The sequence below is a fragment of the Leptonychotes weddellii genome, chromosome 13 (assembly GCF_054177405.1).
Source record: "Leptonychotes weddellii isolate Sample4059 chromosome 13, ASM5417740v2, whole genome shotgun sequence".
NCBI classification, from domain to species: domain Eukaryota; kingdom Metazoa; phylum Chordata; class Mammalia; order Carnivora; family Phocidae; genus Leptonychotes; species Leptonychotes weddellii.
Genome location: NC_138381.1, coordinates 46032411 through 46048719, shown reverse-complemented (window position 1 = coordinate 46048719; position 16309 = coordinate 46032411). Strand labels below are relative to the sequence as shown.

The 16309-nt window shown below is 41.3% G+C and overlaps 1 pseudogene; it reads left to right on the top strand.

Annotated features, from left to right (window-relative positions):
- The first annotated feature begins 9727 nt into the window (after window positions 1-9727).
- The window catches only part of LOC145716891 (RNA-binding protein PNO1-like), a 91926-nt pseudogene continuing 85344 nt past the window's right edge, over window positions 9728-16309 (top strand).

Sequence of the window (16309 nt, the reverse complement as noted above, 5' to 3'; positions counted from 1 at the left end):
GTCAAATAATGCAGCGCCTCTTCATCCTCCTCCCCAAGCAGTGCAGACACTTGTGGATGGTTGACAAATGTTGTTACCCAAAAATTGGGGATTTTGGCGATCAATTCCGACCTCTTCTGAAAAAATGGTTGGCGGAGTTTGTTATATTTCTGTTCTACTTTCAAAATCTCCTCACTGGCTTGTTCATTAAGTCTGTCTATTTCATTTTGTACTTCATCAATATGTTCAATTGCTTCTTGCTGTTCTTTTTCTCCCTTAGGCAAGTGCTGAGATGTCGACGTCTCCTGCGGCTTGGGGGCAGGAGGTAGTCTTGGTTTCTTCGCTTGAGGCGGGAGCGAAGACTGGCGTTTGGGGGCCATGCTGTGAGGAAACTCCACGAAACCAGGAGAGAGGAACGTCTGGAAAAAGCCCGCTTGCTTGGAGAGTGGTATTTAGAAACCATTGTGTGCTCCCTGCTGTTGGAGTATTATTAATTCTAGGCCCATTTGGTAGACCAAACTTGGGCACACACACACAGATGTGTACTAACTCACGTTTGTCCAATACTTAGTTTTTAACAGACAACATGGAAAAAGATTTCTTACAAAGATAAATAGACCCAAATAAAAGAATTGCATCATTGACTAAATTTCCTAAAACATGACACCTAATTTTCAGTTGTATCTGCCAGTTATAAAAACATTTTTGTTCGGGCGCCTGGGTGGCTCAGTTGGTTAGGCGACTGCCTTCGGCTCAGGTCATGATCCTGGAGTCCCTGGATCGGGTCCCGCATCGGGCTCCCTGCTCGGCGGGGAGTCTGCTTCTCCCTCTGACCCTCCCCACTCTGATGTGCTCTCTCTCATTCTCTCTCTCTCAAATAAATAAATAAAATCTTTAAAAAAAAACCAAAAAACATTTTTGTTCAAATTCATCTAGTAAGCTTAAATATTCCCTGTTGTTAATCCATTGGTTCTTACAAACTAAAAAGTGTTGCTTTTTGTATTGTGCACTCACAAGTAGATTCAAAATATACAAATTCTCTTTCCAAGTTTTTAAAAAGTGCAGATATCAGAGTTTTTATAGATGACACACTATTTTGGGCAACAGAATTCTATAATCATGGAAATATTTCCAGACATCCAGTTTCTCAATGTTTTTTTTGTAGCACAAATTTTATTCAGACAGTATTTACTTTCTCATTCATTGTGAACATATCCACTTTATTGTGAAATGACAGAGTGAGAGTGTTCATTATTTATTTACATATATATTTTATTGTGGTAGAAGATAAAAGTTATTATTTTAACCATTTTAAGTATACTGTTCAGTGGTAATATTCTATTGTGCAACTATCACCACATTCTATCTCCAGAACATTTCATCTTGTAAACCTAAACAGCTGTACTCATTAAATAAGAACTCCATTTCCTTCTCCCTCCAGCCCCTGGCAACCACGACTCCAGGCTTTTTTCTCTCTCTGAATTTGACTATTCTAGTACCTCATATAAGTGGAATCATATAATATTTTCTCCTTTTGTAACTGGTTTGTTTCACTTAGCATAATGTCCTCAAGGTTTATCCGTGTTGTAGCAGGTGCCAGAATTTCCCTCCTTTCTAAGACTGAATTATAGTCCACTGTATGTATATACCACATTTTGTTTATCCATTCAAATGTCAGTGGACACTTGGTTGTTTCTACTGGTTTGGCTATTGTGAATAACACTGCTGTGAACATGAGGGTACAAACATCTGTTCAAGTTCCTGCTTCCACTTCTTTTGAGCATATCCCCAGAAGTGGAATTGCTGGATGATGCGGTAATTTTATGTTTAATTTTTTGAGATTTTCTTGGTCATTTTCCATCTCACTACAATCTCATTTTTATAAAATCAATCTCAACAAAGATATTTGAAAACCTTGAAATATACCAAAAGTGAAGACAAAGATGAGGGCATTATTCTTTTCTGAGTAAACATAGTATGTGTGAACCTAATAAACCATTGGGATATGGGTTCTAATGACAGTATGTGTTAAATACTAGGAAATCTTTATTTTTCTTATTTTTAAAACAGAATTTTAATATAGTCCAAAATTTTAATTTTTTTCTTCTCACACACCAATGGACTGCTGTTCTAGAAGGCACAGGAGAGAGTGGGGGTCTGGGTGATGGCCTGAGTCTGTCTGTCCCACCCTCTCTACCTTGGAAAGTTGTCACTACTGCAGTGACAAACAAGAGGGTTCCAGTCCCAGGCCTCCCTCCTCTGTGTGCTTTGCTGCCCTCCCACCTGGCACCACCACCTACTCCCATTAATCACTCAGGTCCCATTAACCCCTTGGCATCCCAGATCCTCAGCCAAAACAGCTTGCAGAAACAGAAAATTCAGAAAATTCAGTCATTTTCTGAATTTTCTCATAAGCAAACATAGAAGAAGGCTCTGAGTTTCTGGGGCACCTGTGTCAGGACTTACAGTAGGAGTTTGCTCAGTGAAATTGCCCCTGGGCTTGGCACCTCTGATCAGTGTTGATAAACATTCAATAGTTGCTAGAAGATTTTGAGATTAATTGATGCAGGTAGGAAAGCTCCTGCTGGGACCTACGTATAGAACTTTGGCTGTCTATACATAGGACAGAAGAGTTACAAGCCATTCTTGCTGCTTTCTTATGGAGCTCATTAGCAGTGGCCCATGCAGAAAGTGGCAAGGTCAGAATGATGACTACTTCTATGTACACTGCTGTGTCTATGTGTTCAACTAGAATTTAGAATTGGAATAGGCTTGGAATGATTCTATTGTCATGCATCTAGACCTGACATGTGAAAAGATGGCCGTTTTAATTTTTTTAGTTTTTTTTTTTTAAGATTTTATTTATTTATTTGACAGAGAGAGACACAGCGAGAGAGGGAACACAAGCAGGGGGAGTGGGAGAGGGAGAAGCAGGCTTCCTGCAGAGCAGGGAGCCCGATGTAGGGCTCGATCCCAGGACCCTGGGACCATGACCTGGGCTGAAGGCAAATGCTTAACTGACTGAGCCACCCAGCCATCCCCACAGCCATTTTTAGATAGCTTAGTGTGAGCCCACTTATTGAAACTGTCAGACAGTCCATTTATTCATGCTGGATTTTCCTCAAACACTCTTGGTGCTTTTCTTGTGATAGGGTCTGCCAGGACACATATCAGCACCTCCCCACCCCCAACTCCACCCCAGGTCAATGCTGACACTCCTCTGGCTAAAAAAAAAATGAATTTTCTCATTTTAGCTTACTCATTTGGCAGAACCACCACATCTACATGCCAATTCAAATAGAAAAGAGGGAAGGGGGAGCATATGAAAAGGGGAGGGGGAGAACTGTTTTCTAATTAATCAAGATGTACATATCAGCACTTCATTTTTTACCTGTAAGTAGCATTGTGCCCCACAAACTGACACTTGCAGTTGCAGCTGAGAAGGTAAGCCTTTCCATATCAGGAAATAAAAATAAGTTGATGTAAAAGAAACTGCAAAATAAATTGAGACCTTAATTATTACTCTCTGTTAAGAATGTGTTCTTATGGATTAAATACTACACTGAGTCACAATATTTTTTGTTTTGCATTTTTTTTATTGAAGTACAGTTGGCACACAATGTTACATTAGTTTCAGTTACACAGCATAGTGATTCAACACCTCTATACTTTATGCTGTGCTCACCACAAGTATAGCTACTTACTATCACCATACAAGGCTATCAAAATATCATTGACTCTATTCCCTATGCTGTATCGTTCATCCCCATGACTTACTCATTCCGTAACTGGCAGCCTGTCCTTCCCACTCTCCTTCACCCATTTTGCCCATCCTCCTTCCCCTCTGGCAACCACCAGTTACAAATATCTTTCTTGTCAAGAACTTTTCTTAATAATAAGGCAGAATTTTCAAAACTGTTATTACCTATGTACAGATAATGTCCCCATTTTTTTTTTTTTCTGATAAAACCTTTTTACCAATGCAAAGAAGATATCACAAGCACAGACCTACTACCTTCCATTCATACATTCAGCACTGGACACAAAATACATATAAGTAAAGAGCTAGAGGACAGGTCATTTCAGGCTTGGGGAGAAGAAATGGTTTTGGGGAGGAGGGAACATATAAGGCAGGATTTGAAAGAAAGGATGGTGGAAGGAGGGCATTCAGGGATGAAGAAATGGTTTGAGCAATCACGGGGAATGTTAGGTGTGTGAAAAACTCTGATAAGGACTGTTGGAACCAGAATGCAGCTATCCTGGAGTGGCAGGGGTCCATTGTAGGTTTCTCAGTAGTGGAGTGAAAACATACTTCTATTTCTAGGACAAGGGTCCAAGTATTATGGCTCCTCTGAAGTTGAAGAGGGAAAGCAAGATGGACATGAAGAACCTCAGAAAACTTTACATTGCTTTCACGGAGTCAGGCAGAGGCAAGAGAACATTCCAAGTTTAACTCTAAGAAGTGCATGTTGACAAAGCGTCATATATTATACCATCCTGTTTTCCTAAATGTACATTTTAAAATTTGTTCTCAGTTCATCTGCCCATCACCATGGAAAGTCACAGGAACACTGTCAAGAGAGATAAGAGGAGCAAGACCGTCAGCATGACCTTTACCCCAGTGAGGAGATGCTCATCTTTGTAGGTAGTATTCAGTAATGTTTAATTCTTGGAGGTGCTTGGCTTCACACTTTCACCACACAAACATTGTCCAATCCAGTTTGGTATCAAGTACCCCTAACATCTTGGCACCAAAGCCATTACTTGGGTCCATACCTGTTTTCTTCCAGTTTCAGCTTCAGTAGGTCAGAATCCAACTAAAATCACACATAAATAATCCATATCAAATAGGGAAATATGAAAGCAACAACATTTTAAGACAACATTGAGGGGCGCCTGGGTGGCTCAGTCGTTAAGCGTCTGCCTTCGGCTCAGGTCATGATCCCAGGGTCCTGGGATCCAGCCCCGCATCGGGCACCCTGCTTTGCAGGGAGTCTGCTTCTCCCTCTCTCTCTGCTCCACGCCCCACCCCCACCCGCTCATGCTCTCTCTCTCTCTGTGTCTCTTGAATAAATAAATAATCTTAAAAAAAAAAAGACAACATTGAATATGCATCGATACCAGTTAGCTCTACCATTGGTATGCTGGGTATTGTGATGTCTTCTAAAGATCCATTCCCCTTTTTCTTGGTAACTCTTCCAATGTTAATTTAAATATCCACGGACCCAAAAACAGGTATGCGCATTAGCACCTTAAACATGCTCAGAACACCTACATTAGCCTACGGTTGGGCAAAATCATCTAACACGAAACTTGTTTTATAATAAAGCATTGAATAGCTCATGTAATTTATTGACTACTATATTGAAAGCGTAAAACAGAATGGCCGTATGGGTACAGAGTGGCTGTCAGTGTCTTGGTTGTTGACTCTGGTGATCGAGCGGCTGACTGGAAGCTATGGCCGGCACTGCCCAGCACCATAAGAGGGTATCATACTGCGCATCACTAGCCCGGGAAAAGGTCAGAATTCAATGTTTGAAGTATGAATGCATATTGCTTTTGCATGATTGCAAGGTCAAAAAATTGTAAGTTGAAACGTAAGTTGGGGGCCATCTACATTTTGAGAGGGCCCAAACTGAAGGGAACAGGGAAGGTTTCTGCATGAGTTACCTCCTGGGATGAGCCCGAAAGCAGGGTTGGGTGGGAAGGAGGAATGGGCACTTGCAGGCATGAGGTTTTCACGTCAGTCAAGTAAGAAGCTACGATTTTTAGAAGCAGACACTTACCTCAGAGGCCTTCCTCCGCGGGCATGAAGTGGAAAAGGGTAAATGGTCATCCTTGGTAATGTGACCCATGTCAGCATCTGGATGAATAACTCAGACCTCCAAAATCACTTGCTTCTCCTCTTGGGGAGAGAGAGTTGTAGGTGGGGAATGAGGAATAGTGCATGTTGACTGCATTCCTACTGTGTGTCAAGAACTGTGTCAGATGTTTTACATATTTTGTCTACTACATTTAGTAATCATAACAATCCTAATTATAAAAAAAGATGCATTTGAAATTCTGCTAGAATAAATCATTTTCCTAAGGTCACAAAGCTAGCAAGTTGGTGGGGCAGGAATCTGAATTTAGGTCATTTTGGCTCTGAAGCCTGACTCTACATTTAGTTTTGCTTATGTAGACTCAACTTGAAACTTCAGTTTGAATGAAGCCACTTGGTATTAATTAGAAGAAGGAGAAATTGGCAAATGCTGTTTTAAATGCTTTGAACAATTCTCTGGAGAGCACATTAAATACCCAAAAGCAAAGCAAAAATGTATATTAGTAAGAACACAGCCATTCAAAAGGCAATTGTTCACCATCAGTTCCAAAAAGGATAAAATGAAGGGAGTTCAATTTCCCCAATTTTTCATGCCAAGTGCTCAGGCTCCAAGTTTCCCTCACTGCTCTTTCTTCACTTCTTCTTCTTACACATTACACGTTACAGCTTCATTCCATAAGATGTAAGTGGTATTTATAGGAAATACTAATCACTGCCAACAAGTGAATACTCACATTAAACACGATTTAAAACAACCTTCTCTGCAGTTGTTTATAATAACCTCTTGGAACTTTGAAATTAAAATCTGTATCGCATCCAGCCCTTTTCCCGCCTCTTACATTACACGAAGCCAAGAACTTGCCCTTGAACATACTTCAACTCCCTGGCCCACCACTCCGACATGCTCTGTAGCTAATTATCTCAATCCCTAAATATTAGTCCTTTCCCTTGTCTTCTCTGGTTTCCTGGACATGATTCACCCTCCCTGTGTATTTCATTGTTTATGTCAATGAACAAACTCTCTGTCCCTTAAACAGACTCTTTCTTCTTTCTTTGCCCTATCTTCCCTCAACACCTTTTCGGCAAAATGTGCATGGAACTTCTCCTCTTTCACAGGAAGAGATCCAAAATTTGAGATAGTCCAACCTTCCCATTAAAGAGACAAGGTCATTGAGACCCAGAGAGATTATGTGATTAACCCAAACTCACACAGCTAGAAAGAGGCTGAGTCATATCAAGAGGAGAGGACTCTTCCTTGGGTTCTAGTTCAATGTCCTTCTCACCATCCTGTACCACCAACCACTGATTCACACCCATCCCAACCACTTGCCGATTTGATGTCACATCGTGTCTGCGCAAAGCAGAGGGTATGTTCCATTTTCATTTTTCAAGTGACACATGGCATAGGGGAGGTCCAGGTACAATTGTCTCATGGCCCAAATGCTGCATGTAAGCTCCTTATTCTGCAACAAATACTCCTAAACAAAGGCATCTTCCCAAAGCCCTCCCTTCAAAGCTGTTCACTGGTGTGTGGCATCCCTCTTCCAAGGGTGTTTGAAGGGGACAAGATTGTAGCCTAAAAATTTCAAAGAGAGAATTGTAGAGGCAAAATTGTGAGGGTGGGTGGGCTGGGTGGGGCTTGTAAGGCAGGGCGCAGAATTACTAAGCTATGCAAACATTTTGCTATGGAGGATCTGGGAGGGATGTGGCAGAAAGAGTTTTGCTTTATTCCCATTGCTGTAAAGTCCTTTGAGACTATTGCTATTCACACAAACATAGCAAACCACTCAGGGAAAGGAACTATAAAAGGCAGACTCCTCTTCAACATGGCATGTGATACTATACAAAACTGCTTGGGATCACCCATGTCCTGACATCTGCCCAGTGTGGATATAGTCTTTTAAGCTTGAAATACTTGTAAATACTGGGAAACAGAGGGTGAGCTTTTTTTTTTTTTTTGACATCCCAAGACGTGGTGTTGGTATGGAAGGAAGAGTCCTAACACCTGTTTTTGGCAGGACAGGGCCGTAGTTGATCCACTGTCCTATGCTGGCTTCATGAGCATGAAGATTGTGCCTGATTTAATGCTCTGCCGTTGCTTTCTGGACATTCATAATAATTTTTAAAATGAGTCTCACATTTCATTTTGCACCAGGCCCCATAAATCAGGTAGCTAGCCCTGTCACTGCTCCTCCCTCACCCCATTAACTTCCATATATAGTTCCTTCTCTAAGCTAGACTGAAGAGCCTATATTCTGTTCATTCTTGTTTCCCATCTGTGCCTACCAAATTGTGTATTGGTTATCGTTAGACCACAACTTTATTTTCTCCCTTATCAGTGCCCAGCTTTATTAGGACTCAGAATCCTACTGCAAACATAAATCTATATGGTGGCCTTAAATCTTATTTCTAAGCATTTCCTAGCTCTAAGGTTCTACAATTCTCATTTTCTTCTTGCTGATTAATTTCATAACCAGGTTAATTACAGCAACTCCTGAAAATTACTTTCAGAAAGCTGAGAGACAGGTTTCTTTCACCAGAAATGAAATTGCTTATAAAATTGCTTCATAATATAAGATTGTTTAAAACCTTCCTCTAAAAGATGAATAAAAAAGACAGGTAGCTCTTTAAATTTCAATTGGCCAATGATAAAAATTTTCTTCTAAGAATTAGCATTTGGGCAAACTTCATGGATAAAAGAAAGATACCGCAGCTACTGAGAACAAGAATAAGTAGATAATTTTATTATTAACCATATCTGGTTAATATCTTAATAGTCATTTAGTATTTATTAAGATTTTTATTAATTAGGTTTAATTTTAACAGTATTTAGTAGAAAGGAACTGGGTAACTAGTAATTAATGTCTTGAGTGGACAAGAACCAAAACAAATAAAAACAGGTAAAAAAAACAAACAAGCCAACATGAAAGATAAGATGCTCTTACACAATTCCCCATAAATCTCAAAATCAGGCTCTTCAAATGCAGGAAAGAAATTGAGTTCCTGCTCTTTCACATAACCCTGGATTCTTTCCTTGTTTTTGGAAAGCATGGTGGCTTCAGTCATTCACTTTAGGTCAAATGTGCTCCTTCCCATAGTAAATGTTGACCTTGGACCTCTCGGCACGAATCACTGTGGTCGGTGCCATGTGGGCAGAGAAGGGGTGGGCTTTGTTCTTGCCTTCAAGGAGCTCATTCTCTAGGTGGGACTGCCAACACACTGATGCCCCTGTGCCACCAGACTGTGAGTTTGGGCCAAGACATGAGTCTGTCTTAAGTCATCTTTGCCTTGTACTTGTCTAGCATGTACAGAACATCTAGGGTGCAAGAAATATTTCACAGCTGACTGGCTGGCTGGCTCGCTGAATGAATGAATGAATACTCATGAGTGAAGTACTAATGAGCTCTCTTTTTCTCATAAATACCAGCTCCTCTTAGATGGCACCAAGTAAACCATTGAACAAACACCTTTCAGGGAGAAAATGTGTAGGTCTCTATGGAAGGCTACATCAACCTGACTTCTTTTTTTTTTTTTTTAAAGATTTTATTTATTTATTTGAGAGAGAGCATGAGAGGGGGGGAGGGTCAGAGGGAGAAGCAGACCCCCCGCTGAGCAGGGAGCCCGATGCGGGACTCGATCCCAGGACCCTGGGATCTGACCTGAGCCGAAGGCAGTCGCTCAACCAACTGAGCCACCCAGGCACCCCAACCTGACTTCTATACTCCAATTTTTTCACATTGTCTTCAAATAGGAAAGGAGTCCTAACAAATGGTTTAGATGTTACTGATGTTTTCAGTCAGTAACATGAGAAGTCAGAGGCAGCCTTAATTCAACAATCCCAGATTGTCTAGAGGAGATAAGGTGCATATCTAGAGTAGAATTCTATGTAGCTATCACAAACCCTGTTATAGAAATGTATTTGTGGGCATGGAAAACATTCGTGATCTAGCACTAAGGGAAAAAAAAATAGACCAAAACAGAGGCCCCCAAACAGCCATAGTGTCACTTGATGTCACCACGATTGTAGATCTCCAGGGCGGGGCCCACAGGTGAGCCTTCACTGGGCCTGATACCAAGAACTGCTGGCTCTGACTTGTATTTTTCATGCAATTACCATTGTTCCTGCTTTAGAATTTACCTGCTCTCCTTCTATCCTCAGTTTCAGGATGCAACTAATGATAAAATAGAGAAGGCCTTAAATCCAGAGTATTACACTGAAGAGAAGATTTTGGGTAAATGTGTCCAGATTGGCCATGGTGTTTTCACGTTAAGCCAGAAAGCACCATCTGAGCAAATAGACTTTTCTGGAATCATTTTATAGTGCTGATCTCACACTTAAGAGCTTGTCACTCAAACGAGAGCATTTCTGTTAATACACATATAAATTTGTGTAAAAAAGTGACCTTAAAATGTAAGTGTCAGCGGGCATAGGAAGACAATATGGCAAGCACATGGCCTAAGACTCCAGAGTTCTTGCCCTGCCCCCGCCATGTAATAGCCAGGTGATCCTGTGAAGGATACTTGCTTTTTCAGCCTTGTTGTTTGTGTAAATAACAACAGGGGTTAGAAAGAACTACCTCGTCTAATTCCTAGGCTAAGGCCCATATGGGAAAGTGCTTTGTAAAGTGCAGGACTTTTTAACTGTCAAAGGTTTGACTGTAATCAGATGATGGTGAAAACGTCTTGGTGTTGGGAGACTTGGGTTCTGGGTAGACAGCAGCTACGACGGATTATACGGAGACAATCCTGTAAGCTCTTCTGGCCTGCAGGCTCATGGTCAAATGCAGAGTTTGCCTAGGTACCTTCTCATGATACTTCCAACATGAAAACTCTATTATGTTAGAAAATAACCTTTGTGTTTCACTCTCAGTTTTAGTTTTTCTCATATCATGAAAGAATGAGTCTTGCATTTGATTTTCTGGGCTGTATGTGAGAGAGAGTGTGGATATGGGGGAGGGGGGTTGGAGAGGGTGAGAGAGAAGGAGGGGAGGGTTGGGAGGACTGGGAGAGGAAACTGGGAAGGGGAAGAATGATAAGATAATACAACCAGGCGTCACAAACTGGAAAAACAGACCACCCAGAATTGAAGGGTCCTGATTACCTGTTCTGAGGAAACAGGAACTGCACTTAAGGGATGGATGTGGATGCCTTGACAAGCCCTGCTCTGGCTGTGGGAGAAGCCATCGGGCTTGCTTCCTTCCACCCGCAGCTTTACTAAGGGTGGCCTCTGCCTCGTCGAGTGTTCCCTAGACCTGGGTTTGGTGGGGTCTTTTGCTTTCTCAGTTTGTTTCTCTGAGAAAAACTTTTATCCATTTTAGAAACAGTGGCTTTGATGAGTGAAGAGCCCCTTGGGAATAATTAGAGACAAATCCACATTGAACTGTGGACAATTTTCTACTGAAATAGATTTCTTTCTACTGTTCCCAATTATTATTATTTTTTAAAGATTTTATTTATTTATTTGACAGAGAGAAACAGCAAGAGACGGAACACAAACAGAGGGAGTGGGAGAAGGAGAAGCAGGCTTCCCACGGAGCAGGGAGCCTGATGCGGGGCTCAATCCCAGGACCCTGAGATCATAACCTGAGCCAAAGGCAGACGCTTAACAACTGAGCCACCCAGGCGCCCCTACTATTCCCAATTAAGATCCTGTCTTCTGGGATTCAGCTTCAAAAGTTGTATTTTCTCCTTGTGGATGTCAGAAAACTCGTGTTACAATTAGTATCCGGACAGCAAAAGACCCAGTTGCATCTAGCTGGGTCCTCCCAGGTGAAGGAGAGCAGGACATCACAGACAGTGCAATCTGGGTAGGGAGGTCAGACAAGCCAGTGTGTCCAGGCAGAGGCAAAAAAAAAAAAAAAAAAGAGCTTATTAGCACTTCTTTTTGGCCTGAGTTATCCTGGAAGGTTAACGCAGAATGTCACTTTATTTCATCCTGCCTTTCTAGGCACACATTCTGAGAAAAAAAGAGCCAAAATTAAATTCACAAAACATGGCACTGTATAAGGGTCCTTTCAAGATTTAAGATGGAGACAGCCGGAGATCCTGGATTCAGCTTCCAGGACCACAGAATATAAGTGCTGTAGATGACTCTCACTTTACAAACAAGGATTCAGAGATCCAGAAGGGTTGAGTCACTTGCATAAAGCCCTCAACTTGCTTGAGACAGAGTCATTATGACTCAGGCCATTCTTTTCTTTCTACCACATCACAGGGCCTATTGAGTTAAAAAAGGATTTTGAGCCTGAAATATGACATGTCAAAAGTAGTGTTATAGGGGCGCCTGGGTGGCTCAGTCGTTAAGTGTCTGCCTTCGGCTCAGGTCATGATCCCAGGGTCCTGGGATCGAGCCCCGCATCGGGCTCCCTGCTCGGCGGGAAGCCTGCTTCTCCATCTCCCACTCCCCCTGCTTGTGTTCCTGTTCTCACTGTATCTCTCTCTATCAAATAAATAAATAAAATCTTTTAAAAAAAAAAGTAGTCTTATAGAATGACATCATCAGTCAACTTGACTGACATTTAAATAAACCTTTGTTATAAAGTCTGAAGAAGTAAGTGCAAAAAGAGATCATCTGAAAGATACCTGTTTCAAGACAATAGAACCTCTAAGAATGGGCTTGTTATGACATCTCTCCATAAGGACATCTGTTGACGAGTGGAAAATTGAGTCATCAAGCATGAACTCTGGAGTCAGATCAGACTTGGAGTCAGTTCTGACCCTCTCTCATCCTACCTTTGGGCAAGTTACCTAATCCCATAAGCCTCAGTATCTGCATCTATACAACAAGGAGACACATTCTCTACCTCTTAGGGCTGCTGTGAAGATTGGATGAAATTAAATACACATAAAGTGCTTAGCACAGTGCCTGATACATTGCACATGCCTAATAGACACTCACTATCATGATAATTCCAGTTGTTGATTGATATGGTGACCGAATTCTTTCATTTACTTCTCAAATATTTTTTGAGCTTCTCTACCCCAGGCACAGAGGATAAAAGAGTGCCTGTAATATAGTGTTTGTCCTTAAAAACAAAAACAGATTGTCACAAGGCAGTGAAAGGGCTAAGTTGGAGCCCCAGGGAGGGGTACTTGGCTGTTCTGGGAGGGTCAAAGTATAGCTTTCTTGGAGAAGGCAAGATCTGAATAAGTATCAGTTAGCTAGTTAAAGGTGGTGAGAAGTGAGTGGGGTAGAAAATGGTGGGAAGGGGTCAGGGCTGGAGGGTGATAGAGAAATGTGAAAGACGGTAGGCTGGGGTAAGCACTGAGTCCCACCTGCCCTGTTGATGGCTCTTTTAATATGCATTTTGAAAAATTAGTTTCAATGAATTATGTTTCATAGTTTTAGTAAGTGTGTAGATTAAAGGCCGTTGCCAGGTTAAAATGTATCCCGTAAGTGATGTGTTCCTATTTTTGTATTGACCATGTGATTCAAGAGTGAACCACACAGAACTGTAATTTGGTTCATTTTAAGCATCAAAGTTACACCAAGAAAAAGAAGTGTTCGCCAAAGAGAGAAAGGGAGGGAGGGAGGGAGGGAAGGAAGGAAGAAGAGAGGAAAGGGGAGAAGGAGGTGGAGGGGCAGAGAAAGGAGGAAGGAAAGGAAAAGAAGGGAAAGCTGTTCATTTGAAGTGAGAATTTGTCAATGGAAACTGTTTTCCTTGTCTGCATTATTTGTTTTGAGCAGTGTTCAATATTTAAGATTGACATTTTAGTTTTGTAATAAACTGCATAGTTGGTACTCACATTCCTATTAATGCTTTTGTTCATGGAAATGTGGCTGCTTTATAAGTTTCTGATTCTCACGGGAGACTTCTGGACTCCCCAGGGAGACCGTTCCCTTCCTTCCTCCATTCCTCAGGACTGCTTACAAATCTCCCTACAGCATGGACTACCTGGAGACTATTTGTTAGCTTCTGTCTTCACACTTGACAGTCAAATCCTCCAGATGCCTTGTAGCTACTCTCAGCATCTAGAATATTGTCAGTCACAAAATGGACAGTCAAGAAAAGTGTGTTAGTGTGTTGAATAAATGACTGACTCCTGACAATGAGTGGCTATTATCTGAGGAAACATACTCCACTATGAATTTTGTCTAGCAGTCTGTCTTATCTCTAGCTTGATCTAAGACCAATGAATAAAACAATGACATCATTTGAAGTTATGCTTAGACATACCTTTTATCTGATAATCAAAATTTCATCCTGTTGAACCAAAGCCAAATATTTAATAAGCATGATCACTCATCATCTCTCTCCTTTATCTAATTACAATTCATGCATTGGAATTTCTTTTTTTTTTTTTAAAGACTTATTTACCTATTTTAGAGAGAGAGAAAGAGCACAAGCAGGGAGGGGCAGAGGGAGAGAAATTCAAGCGGACTCTGTGCTGAGACAGAGCCCAACATGGGGCTCAATCTCATGACCCGGAGCTGAAATCAAATTTGAACACTTAACCGACTGAGCCACCCAGGCACCCCTGAAATTTCTTGAATCCAAAAAGTTGGTATCAGTATTTCTTATCTTGCATTTGGGTGCTTTTCACAATATGATGCACGTTTTTGTCTCTTTGATAGGTGGTGGCTCCAACAGTGAAGATTTGTATTGCCAAGTCTGCTTCAAATCTGACATGTGAGCAACAAGGCAGGATGTATGTCAGGACCAAGGTCATGAGGTGGTGGGGGGATTTGATGTGAGGTCAAGGAACTCACCTGAAAATGCCAGGGGTTTGATGAAAGTTAGTTTGCATTTCTAAGTGTTTTGGTGCAGAATCAAAATGAGCTGTCAGAAGAGGTGGGTCATAAAACCAGATGGGTCTGGGCTCTCAGCACCGCGAGATATCACAAAGTCCGTCCAAGCATGGATCCCCTGTACAATGTCTCCAGCCAGGGCTTGTGATAAGTAGGTTGACAGTCAGCAAGAGGAGCTCAGAGGCTATGGGGTAAGGCTGGCCCTTTAAAGAATGAAGAGCTGATCAGAAATCAGAGCCTCCAGACAGAGACCTCGATTTTGGAGCAAACTACTGTTCCAAGGGGAAGCTTCTCAAAATTTTCACCTGGAGTAGACACTAAGCTTAGGGCTTGGTTTGCCCTTGGTCTTCAAGGATCAGGGAAGTGGTAGCTTTTGAGTAAAACATAAGTGTGGGCGGCAAAGAACAGACCTGGTCAGTCTGGACAATCATGAGGCTCACATCTTCTGTGTTGGAGGTATGAGAACTTTGAGGGAGAGACCAATGCCTTCGATAATCGTAAACAATCAGGGACTACAAATTATTAGGGAGCACACGAAGTTAGACAAGACAGAAGCATTCAGTGGAGACAAGATAATTGAATTAGCCAATATTCTTTTTTTTTAATTTTAATTCCAGTATAGTTAACATACAGTGTTACATTAGTTTCAGGTGTACAATATAGTGATTCAACAGTTCCATATATTGCTCAGTGCTCATTATGATAAGTGTACTCTTTTTTTTTTTAAGATTTTATTCTATTTATTTGAGAGAGAGATAGAGTGCGGTGGGGGGGGCGGTGGGGAGAGGAGCAGAGGGAGAGGGACAAGCAGACTCCATGCTGAGCATGGAATCTGACATGGTGCTCGACACGAGGCTCGATCCCAGGACCCCAAGATCATGACCTGAGCCAAAACCAAGAGGCGGATGCTTTAACCTTGTGCCATCCAGGTGCCCAGATAAGCGTACTCTTAATCCTCTTCACCTATTTCACCCATCCCCCCTACCCACCTCCCCTCTGGTAACTAAAAGTTTGTTCTTTATAGTTAAGAGTCTGCCTTTTGGTTTGTCTCTTTTTTTCTTTGTTCATTTGTTTTGTTTCTTAAATTCCACATGAGTGAAATCATACGGTATTTGTCTTTCTCTGACTGACTTATTTCACTTAGCATTATACTCTCTGGCTCCATCCACATTATTGCAAATGGCAAGATATCATTCTTTTTTTTATAGCTGAGTAATATTCCATTGTATATACATATATATCACATCTTCTTTATCCATTCATCTATCGATGGACATTTGGGTTGCTTCCATAATTTGGCTATTGTAAGTAATGTTACAGTAAACATAGGGGTGCATGTATCTTTTTGAATTAGTGTTTTTGTATTCTTCATGTAAATACCCAGTAGTGGAATTACTGGATCATATAGTAATTCTATTTTTAATTTTTCGATGAACCTCCATACTGCTTTCCAGAGTGGCTGCCCCAGTTTGTACTCCCACCAACAGTACACAAGGGTTCTTTTTTCTCCACATCCTCACCAACACTGTTGTTTCTTGTGTTGTTGATACTAGTCATTCTGACAGGTGTGAGGTGATATCTGATTGTGATCTTGATTTGTATTTCCCTGATGGTGAGTAATGTTGAGCATCTTTTCATGTGTCTGTTAGCCATCTGTATGTCTTCTTTGGAGAAATGTCTGTTCATGTCTTCTGCCCATTTTTATTTATTTATTTATTTTATTATTATTTTTTAAGATTTTATTTGACAGAGAGAGACAG